Source organism: Branchiostoma belcheri, unplaced genomic scaffold (genome assembly GCF_001625305.1).
Source record: "Branchiostoma belcheri isolate BF01 breed outbred unplaced genomic scaffold, Haploidv18h27 scaffold5, whole genome shotgun sequence".
In the NCBI taxonomy this organism is placed as follows: Eukaryota; Metazoa; Chordata; class Leptocardii; order Amphioxiformes; family Branchiostomatidae; genus Branchiostoma; species Branchiostoma belcheri.
The window spans coordinates 7423301-7428055 of record NW_017804131.1 but is presented as its reverse complement, the minus strand read 5'-3'; the positions used below and the strand labels follow the sequence as shown (position 1 = coordinate 7428055).

Sequence of the window (4755 nt, the reverse complement as noted above, 5' to 3'; positions counted from 1 at the left end):
GATGTTTCTTCTCCTCCTTCTCCTTCTCCTCCTTCTTCTCCTGCCATTTTTTTAAATTGGATTCAGCTTCTTCATTTTAGGGCCTAAGGTCCTGAAATTTGGTATGGAGGTACAGTGGGCAAATACCCCTAGGCGTTTTTTAAATTATTGTTGATACTAGGCTTTTAGAATGGTTTTATTTGAGTTTTTTGGCTGTGTTATAGCTAATGTATTACTGTGTAGTTTGCCGTGTTTACCACGTCTGGGCATGAGTCATCACAATGTAATGCAGGGCATCAACCAATAGGCATGCAGCTTTCCTCTATACTTCTTGCTGATTGGCTGTTGGGATTTAACTTGATTAACACCTGCACAGAGCATTTCCACCTGCACAGAGCATTTCTTGCTGATTGGCTGTTGGGATTTAACTTGATTAACACCTGCACAGAAGCATTTCCATACTGACAGTATGTCTGTATTCAAGTGTTTTGGTAGGTATTTCAAGCTTTCCTGCTCCAGCATTGGAATGCCGGGCATGGACATATTTTTTTTTATTTTGAAAATCAACAGTTTGCATTATGCAATTAAAAATCCTAGCCAATAAAGTAGGGAATAGCTATCCAACTGTTGTTTTAGTTGTATTTTACTTCATATTATAGTTATATCAATGTAAATCATTGTTTTCCCTTGTGTTTCCCATTCTTTCCCTGCCATGTCGTAAAATGTGGTGAACCCATCGCTGTATTTGCTCCAAAGCAAATATTGGCCTTTCTAGTTTTTAGCGTGTTTTAGGCTTCTCTTTTGCACTGAATTTTTCCCCCATCAAACCTATCAACTACCTTTACATGCACTTAAAGTTCTACGGCGTGTCTGCGGGCTCCCAAATCTGTAGGATTCCGTACGGAGGCGGTACTCACCACACCGACAGATGCCCTACGTTTGCCCACGTTTTTGCACGTAGACAGCACGCAGATGCACGTACGGCGGGTTGTGACCAGGCCGTAAGTTGGATAGTATAACAAATTTTCATACACTTGTGCCGAGGTCACGCCTATAAAGAGTGTACAATGCATCATTTCTGTACGTGTGTGTTCGTGTGTGTGTGGTAAGTTCTAAAACACAATGATGTCATAGAACAGATATTTCTCGCCCATGTACGGTATGCCGAATGATGTTGGCTCTCTAAAACCTCTGACGACCTGAACTATGTCATTAATTCTCCACAATCTCCACTAGAGACCAAATATGCTAGCAGACAAATTAGTAGAAATCGACCAAATAGGAAGAATAGTTTGCCTCGGAATTAGCTGGTTATGGGTGTTCTATGTGCCTGGAAAAAGTCCGTGGCAATAAATTGCCCCATATTTGGCCAATTTGTACTTTTTTCAACCCCCTAAAGGGCCTTGTGGAGACTACTAAAGAGAGCCCAAAATTGAACGCCATTACTAGCCTCTATCAGGCCTTCCTACGGGGTACGGATCATAGTAATCTTGGTCAGAAATATACATTTCCTTCAGACAATTGACTTTTGTCATGTTTCACAATTGACTTTTGTCATGTTTTCATTTGTATTCGGCAAATTTCAGGACAGAAGCTGCATTGTCACATTATTATTTCACTTCTGTACAACTTGACTGTTTCATAGTATGTAATACAGCCTTGTCTATTTCAGGGGTGCTAGTTGATATATACAGCCTGGCTAGCATTCTCGCGATTCCTGTCCGGCACTATTATATATTCTTATCTTCCTGACTGACATAAACATGAACATGTAGTTTGTATCTGTATGTCGGTATAGTCTCCTTCGTAGACTTCTGAGGAGGTGGCATTAATTTTTTTTTTTCGAGGAGCGACGGTTTCGCCGCATAAAATGCAAGACCGTCTCTCCCCGGCAAGGTCCTTCGGCGGCAAAACCGTCCCTCCGCGGCATTAAGCCCTGGTCACAACCGGTACCCGCCGTACGTGCTTCTGCGTGCTGTCTATATATACGTGCAAAAACGTGGGCAAACGTAGGGCATCCGTGCATGGTGAGTACCACCTCCGTACGGAATCCTACGGATTTGGGAGCACGCAGACACGCCGTAGAACTTTAAGTGCATTTAAAACTTTTTCTGCGTGCGGTCTACGGATTCACCACCCGTGCGTGCGACGCGCGTGCCCCGTACGTACCGTACGAAAGACGCACGTGTGAGTACGGCACAGAGATCGTACGTTGTAAGCACGTACAACTCACTTACCACTTGCGCAACGAACGATGCACGCAACCGCTCACGGTCAGACGTGGCATGCAGACCACACTCTTACACCTTGCGAAACCGTGCGAGTGACGTGCGTCGACGCCACTCCTTCCCCACGTTTTCAGAAAAAACGTAGCAGACGTAGCCTCCCAAAAAAAGGTACGGACAAAAAGCACCTACGGTGGGTTGTGACCGGGGCTTAAGTCGCGTCACTCCCCGTAAAAAATTAACGCAGCCCCCTCAGAAGTCTGCGAAGGAGGCTAGGGAGTTCGCAGTTGGACCACTTTGTCGCTCCAATTTTACGCATCCATCGAGTGTCAGTGGAAATGTCAGGGCCATTGGGGTTAAATTAGGGGAAAATCTCTTACCGGGACGCACTAGGCCCCGTTAAACAGTCTTAGGCTGAAATCTCACGCGATGGAGGGAGGATTCTATACGTTTTGGATCCTGGCCATTTTTGGCGACGCCTCATGAGTGGAGGCTTCTTTAGTAGCCACTACCAGTCCTTCCTAAAGCCTCGGTCACAACCCGCCGTACGTGCTTTTTGTCCGAACGTTTTTTTGGGGAGGCCACGTCTGCTACGTTTTTCTACGCTCATAGGCTGTACGGGGCGCGCACGTCGCACGCACGGGTGGTGAATCCGCAGACCGCACGCATGAGAAGGATTCCGTACGGAGGCGGTACTCACCACGCACGGATGTCCTACGTTTGCCCACGTTTTTGCACGTAGACAGCACGCAGAAGCACGTACGGCGGGTTGTGACCAAGGCTTTATATTGTATTGTTGTATTATGTAACGAACCACTGAAATAATAGCTGTTAAGCTAAATGTGGATCCGAAGAAAATCAAAGTCAGAAACTTGCTCAAAAATCGCAGGAAGAAAAAAACATATCGTATGTCGTCTGTGGTAAAGATACCAGAGAAGTAGTCTCCATAGCATGCCAAAAACTGGGGGTTTGGGGGGTCTTCAGGGTCTTTGGAATCTTTTATGTGCTATTTTCTGCTTGCATATAGACAACATAGCCGGCCTGGTTGAATTACCCCCGTTTTTAGCCTCCATAGCATGCCAAAACTGGGGGTTTTGGGGGTCTTCAGGGTCTTTGGGAGCTTCTATGTGCTATTTTCTGCTTGCATATAGACAACATAGCCGGCCTGGTTGAATTACCCCCGTTTTTTAGAACTGGGCTAATCAGAAAACAGCCGAGGACCACCAAACCCCCAGTTCTATAAGCCTGCTACGGAGGCTACCAGACAAGTAGATTTCCGCTTACGTTAGACCGGGGAAACCAAGTCTTTTATGTGCTGTTTTCATTCTAACCACAAGAGGTTTATTTTGGGTTCCTGTGACCTTCTGCAGAAAGCAATAAAGCTGGGTTTTAGCACGAACAATCTTCACCATAAGGCCACACTTATTTAATTTGTTGGTAAACGGATTCGCTCGCTTCATTTTTTTCTGATTTGCAAATAAAAATAAAATTCAGAATCAACTGCAAAATGCTCATATTTTGCCCTGAACAGTTGAAAACAGTCCTTTTCATCCTAGTTGTTACAGTTATTCCATCTTCCAATGCAATGATGCAATTAAATTTTAATGACACTTTTAATGATTAAAAGTTCAAAATTCATTATTTAAATGTTGAACCAGCCTGGTGTGTTGACTTCGTGGCTCCTATCGTACCATTTTGGACCATAATAGGATGCCTAGGTCTGTTTTTATTTTTTTATTTTTTTCGCCCGCCCGCTCCATTATTTTTCTAGAAAAATCCGTTAACCAAGAAATTAAATTGGTGTGGCCTAAGAGCGGGCTACGATATGGTTGTCAAGCGATTATTTGGTGTTTTTCTACAAATAGTGTATAAATATAGTCTCCATAGCATGCCAAAAACTGGGGGTTTTGGAGGTCTTTGGGAGCTAGCATGTGCTATTTTCTGATTGCATATAGACAACATAGCCGGCCTGGGCTAATCAGAAAACAGCCGAAGACCCCCAAACCCCCAGTTCTATAAGCCTGCTACGGAGGCTAGTATAAATAGAATTAACAGGCTTTTTGAGAAGAAAAATACCAGAATCCTGTAAAAAAAAATGTAAGTTCTGTTATTATTCGTGTGCACCTGGCTTCTAGTGAGGTGCAGTGTTTATATCCTTGTCACTACGCCTGTTTATTTTTTCAGTGAATACATTTCACGGTTAATTAGAGGGTTCCGTTAACTGAATGTATCCGGATCGCCAAAGGATAACAGACAAAGGCGCTCCTTTCTGTAATATCGTATTACCAATAAACCGAAGGACGTTTTCTTAGAGACTGGTACAACCCGTCTCTTATATATACTGGGTATTGATGGTAGACACCTGTTGTGGGGAGGGGGAGCTAGGGGGGTGCGTAGGTTTGGGGATAGTACGTTTATACCCGGTAAGGGGGGGGTGCGCAGGTTTGGGAATAGTACGTTTATACCCGGAGGGGTGCGCAGGTTTGGGGATAGTACGTTTATACCCGGGGAAAGGGGGTTGCGTAGGTTTGGGGAGAATACGTTTATACCC

At 44.4% G+C, this 4755-nt stretch overlaps 1 protein-coding gene across 1 annotated transcript in view; it reads left to right on the top strand.

Moving 5' to 3' along the window:
• LOC109479731 (neuroblastoma suppressor of tumorigenicity 1-like) overlaps positions 1-4755 on the top strand; it is a 14931-nt gene that overhangs the window by 832 nt on the left and 9344 nt on the right. The gene's annotated exons all lie outside the window — the stretch shown is intronic.